This window comes from Mustela putorius, unplaced genomic scaffold, assembly GCF_011764305.1.
Source record: "Mustela putorius furo isolate JIRA1106 unplaced genomic scaffold, ASM1176430v1.1 tig00003898_pilon_pilon_pilon, whole genome shotgun sequence".
In the NCBI taxonomy this organism is placed as follows: Eukaryota; Metazoa; Chordata; class Mammalia; order Carnivora; family Mustelidae; genus Mustela; species Mustela putorius.
In genome coordinates, this window is record NW_025422047.1 from 5071556 (window position 1) to 5086662 (window position 15107).

Genomic DNA, 15107 nt, shown 5'->3' on the forward strand with positions numbered 1-15107 from the left:
CCATTCCCTTTATTCACACTGTTGCCTGCAGCCACAGTGTTTTTCAGTGACATTACTCTTCCCTACCCAGATTCTATTCACGCCTCAGGCTTAGTTCCCACATAGGCTAAATGTATCTCTAGTTTCTTCTAGGACAGTACTACTATACACCTATTGTCTCACAGTAAATATTAATTGCTCTCTCTTTGCTTTCTAGTTTAAACAATGAATTCTACAGTCACTGTGCCAGTTACCAACTTACTGCCTCCCAATTCAAAATACACCCTTCTTTGCTTTGTGATATTGCAGGTGGACCCTGTAAACATTCTCCTTTGCAAGATGTCACAATGGTAAGCCTTGTCAGTAAAAGGGACTGGAGAGAGAAGACCAAACGACCTTTCTTGTGTGGGTTCTGGTTTTTTTTCTTCTTTCTCCCTCCACATAGTGGCCAATGTGTGGCTTTCTAACCAAGAGTACACAGGGACTCAGAATTAGACATCCTCCAGCAAGTCCTATCTGTACTTAATCAGGGGGCTTCTCTGAATTTCATTGGCACCCAACACACTGTTTCTTGGTCAGAAGCACATCAGCGAACTTCCCCATCATTCAGAGGGCAAAAGCAAAGTTCACAAACTCAGTTCCTGCTTCTACCAAAAGAAGTATAAGATTAAGGCAGTGGGCAAACACCTAATTTCCTCTACCCTGGAACAATTTATCTAGAGTTGACAAAGGTAAAGACAAAATTTAGTATGAAATACTATAGTAAGACAATGTTAATAAAACAACACTCCTTGGATTCAGGAAATGAGATTTTTTAAAAATACACATTTGTAATTAATAATATGAAAACCTAGAATTCAAAACCCAAAACTATCTGACAATCTCAATGAGATGAAGTTTCCTCGAGTCTAGAATTTCAAATACATATTCTTTTATAGCTAATTGATTATACTTGTTTTTAAACCATTGCTTTGTAACTTGCCTTAAGATAGGGCTGGTACTCTAGCTTAATGATTTGCACCTATTATTTGATAAGAAATATTGAAGAAGAGACATGCCAAACAAGACTGAAATTTAGCAAGATGAGGATCTCCCAGTTTTTCATCTCAAACTGTCTTTGTAAAGTCAAATTCTTATGAAAAAATGAGGAGAAGTAAGAATCCTAATGGTTCTCTGAAGCGAGATATGAGTCAAACAAAGCATTTCAGCTAGCACTAAGTGAGACCATGGGAGATTGCACTGCATTACTCACCTGCCAAATACTCCAGGTCCCCTCCTTACGGTTCTCCCCCACCACCCCTACCTTGCTGACATCATCCTTGGCCATAAGACTTGCTTGGGATAGATACAGGTAAGCAAGAGAAACATGTATCACTTCCAAAACAAGCCTTTTGGAGCCAGAGTGTGACTGACCATTCTTTCCTAGTACCACAAAATTGGCCACATAGCAACCATGGCTGTGCCTTCAGCCTAGTGATGACAACACGGAGCAGTCACCCCGGGCGGACTTGCCAAAACTAAATCTTTGTGGTTATAAGCTATAGGAAATTTCAGGTTGTTACTATAGCATCACCCAATTCACTCTAACTAATTTCAGACAGTAACAGATAATTGTAATTAAAGTAAAAAGGAGAGGAACAACTCAAAGAAATAAAGCCTGAATGATAGAATAGTGGGGCATGGAGATCACAGAACTTTGCTAAGAACATCTTCACAATGTAACACAAGTCCAGGTACTTAATGTTCTTAACGATTCTTAATGATTTTTACCCTCCAAAGTGCTATTTTTATTATATCCTTGGGAACTCTCCTGACCTCCTTCTCTGTAATTAAAGCAAAAATATTTTCGATTCTGTATGTAAACCAAATATGTGAAGCATACATATGCACAAACAAGAGAACCCGGGCTATCAAGTACAAATACAATAGAAAATGTGAGAATGTGATACCTACGGACAGCTACCTATCCATGAAGGCAGGATTTTTACATTTTTGCATGAAATAAACTATGTGTTAACAGGAATTTATAATTGAGTCTAATCATGATGACTGATTGATTATATTGGACAAATCGCAAATATATCTCCCTCATCTATAAAGTGGGAAGACTATCAAACTCCTTGGCATATACAAAATGTTTTTGTGAACATGTAAGGGATACACAGAAACCTCTACTTTATTTGGTGCAATAATGATACTGAGTGCTTAAACTAAGCATTTCAATCTTTAATACTTTGCCAATTTCTAAAGAATCATAAAACAGAAAAATACACTTAACACCAAAACCACGTTGAAAACAGTTCAGTTCTGTAAGATTCATATAGGATCCTGCAAAGCCTCATGACCGTTATTTATTATGACCCTGCTGACAAGGGAAAGATGTAGAAATTATACCTCTGAGAGCATAGTGTACTGAACAGAGTCAGAAGACCCAGATACAAGTGCTCACTTCATGTTCCCACAAGAGTCCAGTTTGTGTTGTTGAAGTGACATAATTAATCCTAGTCCCTTTCAATCTCAAAACTATCCTCATTTGAACAATAAATGATATGGTCATCCTACTTGTATCTGCTCTTAAAAACTGTTTAACTCTGGTTTCTTCAATTACAGAACTGAGAATCCACCTGAAATAAAATACACAAAATGTATTTGTAAGATCTTAAGCAGTACACATATGTAAGGTGTAAGCACTGTTATTAGAAAAATTTTGTCAATGGAGTATCAAATAATAAAGTATGCTGTCTTAAGAAAGTATTGTATCGTTTTTATTTCCTTCCTTCAGTCATTCAACAAATATTCATTATCCGTCACTACTATACGCCAGAGACTGTGCTTGTCACTGAGGATAGAGATAAAAAAGAAACAAATGGTCCTTACATGCCTGAAGATTTTATATTAGTGCCTCTGTGAAAATTAATCCTCCCGGAAAAGTCCAAATGAATGAGGGTAAATCTATTTTTTTCCATTTAATTGGGAAGACAACTAAAAATGCAAACTGATAAGGCTCTCAGATCTCTCTGCAGCTCAGTCTACTTTGGATGGAGGCTAAAACTCAAGAATCTCAGTTCATATCCATGCTCTGGCCAGTTCATTATTTTGTTTTTAAAGGATTAATGGAAATTCTTATATTGTCCTTGATCTTACCTCAAGAGATCTCCTAGTTCATCCTGGCCTCTAGGCAGGATTGCCCTTAAAGGCAAAACAAAAATACAACTAATCCTTGCAATTGTGAACAAAGTTGGTCAGTCATGTTTATATTGGCTACACAAACCAGTCTTCAGAATGTTAGTTTCAAGCTTCAGGGCCCCATCTTATAAGCTACTATAGTCTTCTATACCTCAAAATAATCCAACATTCCCAGCTGAGAAATGGAGGACTTTTAAAAGAAATAAAAGGAAGGAGCGAAGCTTCCATAGTCTAATGTCCAAACAAAGCACAAACGAGCAGAGTTTTGGCAACAGATCTATAAAGGTAAGTTTTCAGGGTGAATACAAACATTAGTCTTTTGCTGCTATATTCTGTGGCTATCAAGGCAGTGGCTCCTTTTGAGACTAATATATTATCGTTCTATATATACAAAGGGAGTAAGATTGTAAATCACTAATATTAGATGTACTTAAATAAATACGTGTCTCCAGTTTCAAAAGATCAAAGTCAGAGCCTACCTATCCGTAAGTTCCATATCTTGTCCAGGTTCCAAAACTGTATTTTAATCAGATCTATTCTGTGGGAGTCAGAAAACATCCTGACAAACCTGAGCCAAATACCAGCTCTGCTGCAGTTTGTAACAGCCATTCAGAGAGCTCCAAGTGCCCTCTTTTGGCCTGCAGAGAGAATTGCAATCCCCTTCTATTGTCAAAAGAGCCCTTCGGAAAAAGAATGTGTTTACAACAAAGCCCTTTACTCATAAGCAAACCACAATAATGACTAGACAAGTGGAAGCTGCCTCTAGTAAAAGCACTTCTGCTTTCAGAGAGCCTCATTAAATGAATTTCATTATAGATCCCTCTCAACCCTGGTCGGCAAACACAGCATATTCTTAACCTCTCAGTCGAACACTAGATTTTAATAGCAATTCATCAAGGAACACATGGTTCTCTGTCATATAAGCAGTCTCTTAGGACAGGTTGTGGCCAGTAGATATCTGTCCTCTTCTCTATCCATTTAGTATTTATTTCATTCTGTCCTATATTGTAGTTAGCTCTTTACAAAATAGCTTGTCAATTCCTTGAAGATGTAGACTATATATTGTTCATCTCTATACCCCCCTAGAACCTAGCACAGTGCCTGGCATTTGTTGGGGCTCTGTAACAACTGAAAGGCTGAAGATATGTGAAATAATTAACAAGAAGGAAATCTCCAGTTACACCATTGTTGCAATGGATTTTCTTCCTTCCACCTATTTTGTTTTAATTCCCTGGGAAACTTTTAGAACTTAGTCTCAGCACACCAAAAATCAAAACAAAACAAAACAAAAAGTTTTTAGGTAGCATAAGATTTTCAAAGACAAGAGGAGAAACTCAAAGTTCTATGGTCCCCTTACTAGGTCTCTGCCTTTAAAATATCTGTAGAAAATGCAGTATATTGTTAGTTGCAACCCACAAACCTCTACCTTGGCAAACTACCTGGTTATACATAGGTAACAAACCCAAAACTTACTAGGTCAACACCAAACTTTAAAATACACTGTCATAGGAAATGCTGTCTTTGTTGAGAGATATCCTTGAGCATTAAGATATCTTGAGTGATAACCTAAATATTCTCTCAGGTGATCTACACAGCAACTTCCCCATTCAGATTAGTGCTAAGTATGATGGACAGGTGCTGGAGATGCCTGCTTGACAAAGTACAGTAAAATTTTCTAATATGACATATACCTCAGCTATTATACCATGTTTTTACTGAAGGTGACTTTCTGAAATTCCAAAACACAAAGTTGCCTTGATCCTATATATAGCCCAAATCACACAGCATTAAATGGGTCTATTATGGCCACTTACCTGACCAAATAAAGTTTCAACATCACCTACATCAGAAGAGATTTGAAGATGTAGTAAGAACATTTTGATCAGATAGCTATTTGTTGTGAATTGGCATTTATTGAGCATCTGCCCGATCCAGGGCAACTTGGCAGCTCCTTCACTGGAAAGGCTGGAAACACAAGAGATGATGCCATGGACCATGGAACCCAATCACAGCTCAGTCCAGTTGCCTGACTACCCAAATAATGGACATATATAGAAAGTAACTTGAAACACAACCCAACTAGAGACATCCAATATACATGAATAGAATAAAACCTATTACAGCAAGATAATAATAGATGATACATCCGAGTCTATTCAATATTTGCATAGAAAAAAAATATGAACAAATAATCAATCTTTTAAATGACTATTTGTTGGAAGGGGTATGTAAAATGTATAAATCACCTCTGCCTTTTCCTAGTGCAAGAAAGCTTTATAAAGTAACTAAAATAGGAAACTTGCTCTCAACTAGAAGTTGCAGCAAATGATCAAAAACAATGTGTCAGAGGATAAAAAGATAGTGTAATATATAAACAGACAAGTATCTTTGCCAGAACTAAATCATTTGAAAAGTAAATTTTAAGATCCAAAATTTTATTTTTTATACTAATATTTGAGGAATTGATGACTAAACTGCAATGTGACATAGTAATACAATCTAACTAGACAAATTAATTAGTGGAAATTTTATAAATTCATTTTTTAAAACCCCAATAGGTAAGAAGCAGAGAAATTTACACATAGAAAACATTAGTCTTTAAGGCAATGGAAAATTCCCATTTTAAGTCTTAGCTATAAAGCATATCATTAATTTAAAAAAATGACTCTGCTAAACAATAAATAAAATTTTGGTATCTATGTATATCCATGTATATGTACATAACTATAGCCCTATACATATAAATGTATTGGTATACACATACATAATGACAAAGCATAGTTACTTGAAGAACTATTCAAATCAAGTGACAAACCAATAAATCTTTTTTGTAGAAACATTTGTTAGCATTTCCTCTTTGTTAAATACATACTCAACAGAGAAAATACAATATTAAATATAATATACCTATTAACATTTCCAAGATTGTGCCAGGTTTCTACATTTTCTATCTGGGTTGAAGTACACTGTATTTGATTACCATGTATAATCATTTAGTTAAACAGAAAAGGAGGTTTTATGAAAAATGTGCTCAATCCTTTGCTATACCCATATTATCAACACGTTAAGAGTGTCCATTACTCTGGACCATCCACTTATTCATGAAAATAGGAGTGGCAAAAGGGGAAGTCTGATCTTATAGCCTATGTATCATTCTAGATCTAATTCAAAACATTATGTTGTGCAGGGTTCATAATTTTTTGTGTGCCAAGGACTCCTTTGACAGTCTGGTGAGATCCGTGGATCTCTTCTGAAAATATTTTTATATGTATATTAAAAAAACAAAGAACAAAGAAACCAATTACATGTAAATACATCAAAACATTTTAAAATAAAAATTACAATGATATATGTTTCTCTAACTTATTAAACACTCATATCTAATGGTGGATTTAATATGTACAATAATTTAAAGTAGTCATGAACATAAATGACATTTTGAGAGACCTGCAACAATCATATGCCCAAAAAAAAAATCTATGATATCTACTGGTTACAAATCACAAGTATTGATAAAGTGAATGTAGTTTATTGCCTACACTGAAAATTAAGAGAAATGTTAAATCTCTATGAGCATTTAGTAAAAAGAAAGATATAGGATACTCCTCATCCATTCTCATATACTCCCACATCTTAAAAACCCCCTGATGTAGGGTCACATTACATACACAAAGATCACTAATGGTCCAATTTGGGTTAAATAATAGTAATGTATATTCTTCGTTTAGGAATAAAATGTGTATCTACATTTCCTCCTTTGTTATTGATACAACTTACATAAATCTTTACAATGCCAAACTTACACACAAAGGCAGTGCTTCATATTATACATTTTAATATTATTAATAGAATTGTTAAAGGCAATTAGTAAATCACTGAATTGTTTCTAGACTTCATGACACAAGGAGAGAATATTGGAGAATTAATTAACAAAGTTGTAAAAGAAAAGGTGATCAAATATAACTGGAAATTTTAATAGGATAGTGAAAGCTTAAACTCACTGGTGATTAAGAAATGGCCTAGAGATTTCATATACAAAGGTGTTCACTAAGCATTGCTTCCAGATGTCCTATGGCTGCAGATCTGGGATTGAATAGCAATACTACAAAGCAAGACATAGGGCTGGAGAAAGCCAAGTGAAATTAATGTCAACTACAATAGAAGGATTCCACTGTTCAAGGAGCTTAGCTTAATTAGAGAATGCAGGGAACAGAGCAGGGTCAGATAGTGATGGTAAGGAGTAGAAACAAGGCGTGAAGGCCTGAAACAATATTCAGGTTGGCCATTTCCTGGACATCCAAGCTACCTTCCTCTGGGTAATAACATTCGAGACTTTCTAATACATCCTTGGCCTCTAAGCTAAATGATTCACTATTCTCTAAACTTGTTAGCGTACCTTTCCATCAGCATACTATAGCTTTCTTAATGCTCTTTTTTTCATCTCTACTTATAAAAATCTCACTCTTCAAGATGAAACTCAAATGTCAATTTCTTGAGTCTTTTCTAATGGACATTCTCTAGTTAGAAATGATCTTTATACTTCCATTTTGACCTTTTGTCACCATACCACATGATGCCTTTCAGTGGGTTGGTTGTGTAAATGACTATGATTAGATGTTTATGGTAAAGAACGTAAATTTCTCATCTTTGATATTCTCTGTAGCATTTAATATCATGCCTCAAATAGACTAAGTACGCAATAAATTGTTTATATATTATCGGTGGTATCTCATCAGTATGAACCAACTCCAAAGATTCTGTATCATTCTTGGAGCCATGTTATTTCTGACCAGTAGAAATGCCTGGGATGAAGATGTAATCATCTACTTACCAGCTCCAGAAATGACCTCACCAGCCATGTATCCTTTTTTGGGTTTTAATGATGACAAAACTAAAGTCCATAAAATGGCTGCTTATTACCCAAGATCAGAGAGCCTAAACAATAATGTGGACTTCCTAATATCTAGTCCATCAATCTTTTGGCTTCATTATATATGAAGAAGAGAAGAAAACAGGACCTTTGAATTAAAAGGCCATAATTCTCACCATATTACATTTAGCTCTTAAGGAGTTTTTATACCTTTCTTTCTCTTTAGTAAATAAAAATCAAAAATAAAATGAAAAACTAAATAAGATGGTAAACAAGATGTCACAGGAAGAAATGTGATGGTCCTGAGCTTGAAGGAGCAAGATATCTGTGAATGAGATTAAAGAGCTGAAGAAGATAGAAGAGGCAATGTGGTGGTAGGAGCTGGGGAGAGATGAGTGGAGAGAAGAGAGGTTGACATATACCTCCAAGATGCTTCCCATCAAGACTTTAGCTCTTCTAGCTCCTCAGACCAAAAGCCCCAGAGCCATTCTCCCTAATGCTTGTTTTTCTCCCCTCTTCATCTAGTAGTCCCACAGCAAATCCTGTTGGCTCCACCTTCAACATACAACCAGAATTTGACCATTTCTCGCAATATCCACTATCATCTCTTGCCTAGATTATTGCCAATACCCACCTGAATGGTCTCCACTTCTACCTTTGCAGTCTATTCTCAGCATAACAATGAGGGTGACCCCACTAAACTGTGAGATCATATCATTTCTCCACTCAAAGCCCTCCAATGGTTCCCCATCAGCCCCAAGATAAGAGTTGATGTCCTCACTGTGGCCTACAAGGCCTCCTGTGACTGCCCCTCATTCCCCATTAACTGTGACTTTACCTCCCACTTTCATACTCACTTACTCCATTCCAGCCACACAAGTACTCTCCAGCCCTCGAGTCCAGGGCCACTGTCACCCACAGGTCTCTGAGCTGACTGTCCCAGAAGACGCCAGAAGAGGCCAGAGGCTGACTGTCCCACAGGCCAGTTGATAAGTCAGGCTCAGTGAGACCTTCCCCAAGACCTTCCCCAACCACCTATCCAAACTGAACATCCCTTTCTCTAGTGGTTCATTTGCCTGCCTGTGCTTTATTCTTCTTAGGTCCTAGCACTGGATATTTTACTTATATATCTTATTTATAGTCTGATGGCCAAATAAAGAGTTAACTCAATAAGATATTTTTGCCTTTTTCATTCTGTTTTGATCACTGATATACCCCTAATGCCTAGAATGCTGACTGGTATTTAATAGGCTATGAATAAATATTTGTGGAATAAATGCAAAAATCATGCACTGCTCTTAATAGGCTCTTAACATATTAAGTCTTGCACCTCCCTAAAGGAAAACTTTACCCACAGTCTAATATCATTTAAAACTAAACAAATTCTCTAAAAGGTAATTAAGATTTTTTTCTTCCAGAGACAAATTAGACAATTTCCTACTGACTAAAGAACTCCCTATTTGATCACTAGAATTTATTAAGCATACCAAATTGCACATAAGAGGAGGGGTGTGTGTGTGTGTGTGTATGCAAGGAAAGGGGGCAAAAGAGCTATGTCTTTTAGAAAGAGATTAATATCCTTCAGACCTAAAGATTGTAAAGGCATGTCTGGCAGGCACCAAATTTTTCAGTTACTAAGAAGCCAGAATAAAGAGTTTTGCTGAAACTGAAATATGAACTAAAGAAGCCTTCAGAAAGAATAGAAGCTACATCTACGCTTATTCTTCGGAGACTCTGGATCTCAGAGTATGATTCCCATTCTAAAAATCATCTCCACAATATTTAAATAATATTCATTTAAGAAATTCTACATAAATTTTAGGCATCTTTATGACCTAAATTTAGTGTGAGTGTGTGACTCATAGATAGTATTTGGAACCTAGAAAATAATATAAATATTATTAATTAATATTGAAGTTTATGAGGTATTTTAATATGTATTTTTTTTAATAATTTAAATTCAAATTTATCTCCAACATTTTCAGCACTTTTTTAGAGGTGGCGAGGGACAGAAGAGAGAGAGAATCTTAAGCAGGTCCCACACCACCACGGAGCCCGATGCAGGGTTTGATCTCACACTCTGAGACCATGACCTGAGCTGGAATGAAGAGTCAGATACTTACCTCACTGGGCCACTAGGTACCCCTTAATATGCATTATTTTTGTAATATAGTATATGAACTATACTTCTTTATTTTATATCCCCCCCAATCTTTACTATCTGCTTTAACTGTATTTTCCCTGATTATGACCTTTACCTATTTTTTTTTTAAGATTATATTAGAGAGAGACAGAGTAAATATGATGAGGAGAGGGCCAGCGGGAGAAGCAGACTCCCCACTGGGCTGGCAGACTGATGCATGATGCGATCCTGGGACTTCAGAATCATGACCTGAATCAAAGGCAGATACTTAACCAATTGAGCCACCCAGATGCCCCAAGTTTCATCTATTTTTATTCAAACTATATATGGTACAAGGTAACAAATCTAGCTAGCTAAACATAATGAGTATGTTTTGCAGGTAAGGAAACTAAAACTTGAAGAGTTTAAATGAGTATGTCCAAGGCCACACACGTCACTAAATTATAGAGCTGAGATGCATACAGAGATGATCTGACCCAAGCTGTCTACCTAATGACACTTCCTTTCTATGATACACCATCCAAGCTAGTACAATGCTTTGTCCAATATGCTAATCTAGTATTAAATATCCCCTTGCATTGTACCAGGCTATCACTCCAGCTGCAATATGAACCCACTTCAAGTTTTCATATGGAAACATGGGATGACCACTCAGACTGGCCTTTCTGAATTTATTCCTGTGATAAGCCCAGTGCCCGGCCAGGTATTCAACCTGGCTGACAGCATAGCCATGGTAGTGCACACACACCCCCACAGAATTCCTCAGTCTATCTTACTACTGCTCTGCCCATCCTTTAGTCCTCACCCAAGGTCCATTAACATACATACCAGGCTACTGTCCAAAGGAATTTGTTGAACATGAATTTAGGAATTGGGGCTGTCTCTTATCCTAGGGCAGTGTCTGGCATATAGTAGATGTTTAGTAAGAATAGCTGAATTGCTTAAAATGATCCATTGATTGGAATGTGGACATTTATATTATACCCAGTATTTTTAGTATTCTGGTCATAATAACCTTCCTAGCAAGATTTTATCTATAAGGACATCACAAAACTCCCTTTAAAATCCAGAGGTATCAGGATATTTCCCACCACAATCACTCAAGCCAAGTGTGGGAAGCTTCAGGAAAACCTCTCAGAGGGCTTAACATACAACCCCTGCAGTTTGGAGGACACAGAACCTAGAGGCTGATTCTAGTCTGGAAAGAATGCAAATGTATGAGGATTGCAGGAACTGTTGCCTTTTATGGCAAAGGATAAGAGAGCTACAGTGGGAGCAGCCTGTACTTTCAGAGTTTATGGGACAAAAGAGCCAAATGTTTCCTTTGAGCCAGAATGAATGCCAAGGAAAGTAGCAGGACTGGAGTTGTCATCAAAGGGTTATGCCCAAGCGATTACCATCCAGGGTTAGGTACTCCAACAGAAAGAACCAAGACCAGAGTCAGCCAGAGGGTGCATCTTCTTTTGGCAGGGAACAATGCTATAATACAAGTCTCTAAAGAACAAAAAGTAATACCCCATCTGCCACTCAGAAGGCTACAAAGTCATGTGGCCACTACACAAAGAAGGTCCTTTCTTTACTCCCCCTTTCCCTCTTCTCTCTGACCTCCCCCTGACCTTAGGAAATATGTAGGACAAGGTGGAAAACAGAAAGCAAAGATAGACCCCACGCCTTCTTTCCCCACTGCAGATTCTGAGCCTGAATCAGGTTGGGAGTTACAGGGTGAAGAAGGCTAAATTGAATAAGAAATTGAATACTTGACATTCCAGATACTAGGTTTCCAAGTTGAGTAGTCTTTCTGTGCATTCTGCTGCTTATTCATGGCAACCATCTGTTTTCATATATAACATTATGTAGTGTATCTGTCAGACCACACTGTTCAGAGCTTAGGAGCTAAGGAGACAGAGAGAGATGTGACCTTGGGTGAGTTATTTAATCTCCCTAAGCCTCAGTTTCCCCACATGCAGAAAGAGAATACAATAGCACTACTTAATCAGATTGCTGTGAAAAATGCTGTAGTACTTGTGAAGCAGTAGATGATTCATGCATCTAACCAACTTTTATTGAATATCTACTATATTAATTTCCTAGGGCTGTCATAACAAAGTACCAAAAACTGGGTGGCTTAGAACAACAGAAACTTACTGTCTTACAGTTCTGGAGATCAGAAGTCTGAAATCAAGATGTCTGTAGGGCTCTGCTCCCGATGAAGGTCCTAGAGCAGGATCCCTTCCAGTCCTCTCTCCTTGCTTCCCTAAGTAACTTGGCTTGGGGCAGCATAACTTCAGTCCCTGTGTGTATGCACAAACTTCTCTTTTTTATAAGGCACCAATAGTACTGAATTAGGGGCTGGCCTTTCTCCAGTAAAAGGTCATCTTAACTAATTACACCTGTAACAACCTGATTTCCAAATAAGGTCACATGCTGAGATAATAGTGATTAAAACTTAAGCATATGAATGTTTAGGGTACATAATTCAACCCATAGTACCTATTTTGTATCAGACACTTCTAGGTACTGAAGGCCAGCAGTGAATAAACTGTACTTTGTGTATTTGTATTCTAATTAGGAAAAGTCACATAATATATGCACAAATAAACAAGATAATTCTAGATAGACACAGAGCACTAAAGAAAGTAGAATAATAGATTAGAGCAGCAGTCCTCAAATATTTTGGTCTTTGGACCCCTTTTCCTCTTGGTCCCCCAAAGCTTTTGTGTATATGGATTCCATATTCATCAATATTTACCATTTTAGAAATTTATTTTATCCAAGGCGCCTGGGTGGCTCAGTGGGTTAAAGCCTCTGCCTTCGGCTCAGGTCATGGTCCTGGGGTCCTGGGGTCCTGGGATCGAGCCCCACATTGACTCTCTGCTCAGCAGGGAGCCTGCTTACCTCTGACTGTCAAGTAAATAAATAAAATCTTTTAAAAAAAATTTATTTTGGGCGCCTGGGTGGCTCAGTGGGTTAAGCCGCTGCCTTCGGCTCAGGTCATGATCTCAGGGTCCTGAGATCGAGTCCCACATCAGGCTCTCTGCTCAGCAGGAGCCTGCTTCCCTTCCTCTCTCTCTGCCTGCCTCTCTGCCTACTGTGATCTCTCTCTGTCAAATAAATAAATAAAATCTTTAAAAAAAAAATTTATTTTATCCATTGTTCTAAATTAAAAACCTGGTGACACATATTTAATATTTCATGTGGAAACACCAATATTAAAAACTAGATAAATTAGTGAGCAGGAAAATGTAAAATTTTACTGTCAATATTTATAACTCAAAAACATGCTTTTTACATTATTATAGAATCTTGGTTCAAGTGATCACTCAAAAATCATGCCTAGCTGAATCTAACCTAGCCAAATACCAAAGCAGTATGTGTGTACCTACTGGTAGATAATTTATTGACGCTTATATCTAAATGTGTCATTCTCAGCTTAACTGTACCTTAGAATCACCTGGGGAGCTTAAAAGTTTTTTGATAATGAAAAGCCATGCCAAATCATTTAAGTCAGAATGTTTAGACATGGGTTCTGCTGCTGCTAATTTCCTTACTTCATCAGAGATAGTTAAGTAAGCAAGAGTAGCCATAAAGAATTGAAACCAAACAGGCAAAAATGTTATACAGGTCATTTTAAACCAGGATTAAGAGCCCCTGCTCTATTCTAAATGAACATGAACATCGATTAGTTAAATCAACCTCTCAAGATTCTGAAAGTTCTCAATCTGACCTTGCTCTGTTCTTTGGAATCATTTTGACCCAACATGAATATGAACTAGAATATGTACATTATATTAATTCTACCTGTATATATATGGTCAAGTGGAAGAAAGAGTTCAAGTTCAGCTCTTGTTGTCTTGGAAAATACCCAACTATCTGTCCTGTGAAAAGGTTGAAATGTCAAATGACATTGCTTCCTACAAAACTGAATTAGAGCATGGCCTTGAAAGTTAATATATGCAGATCTTTCCTCTGCCCTTAGAAAGTCAAATATTCACAACAGTCATAAAATCTACACTGCCCTGTCCTCCAGGATTTGAGGCTGCAAGAACAAATTATAAAATTAAAGAAAAAAAATCCTCTACTGAAGGCAAGTTAGAGTCTAAGAAGAAGGAAGACTTTCTGAAGATAGAGCTAAACAGAAACGCCTCGTTGAAACTGCCGAAGAGCTGCAACATGCTTTACAATTTACAAAACTCTTGCATCTGTCAACTGACACAACCCTTGCAACATTTGTAGTTGGTAACTATGATTCATATTTCCATTTTCTATAAAAGGAAATAGAGATTATCAGAGGTTAAGTGACTCAGCCAATGTTAACGGTACCAATAACACCTAAACTCACGTCTTACTCAGGAAATTTTGAGCCTTTTCAACAACCTTTCCCTATATGTGGGAATGTGTCAACATTTCTTGAACGGGTTTTCCTGTTAGATACTATCTACAATAAAAACTTCCTTCCCAGACCAAATAAATGTAAAATCTGTTTTTAAATTGTATCAATATATTATACCACTTGTAAATCAGAAAGAATGAATTAATTCAGCACAATAATACTTTTCACCAAAGATTATTGGGTATTTTCTATTCTTTATTTTCAATAACAATATTTTAAAACCAACAGTTTCACAGTTGAACCAGTTTGGGGAAGACTCCCTGAATGCTGGACATAATTTTTTTTTTAAAGATTCCGTTCATTTATTTGACAGACAGAGATCACAAGTAGGCAGAGAGGCAGGCAGAGAGAGAGGAGGAAGCAGACTCCCTGCTGAGCAGAGAGCCCGAAGCGGGGCTCGATCCCAAGACCCTGGGATCATGACTCGAGCCGAAGGCAGAGGCTTTAACCCACTGAGCCACCCAGGTGCCCCTGGACAGAATTTTTAAAAACTCTTTTTCTCAGTATTATCTGTAAAGTAAGTTAAAAAAACTATAATA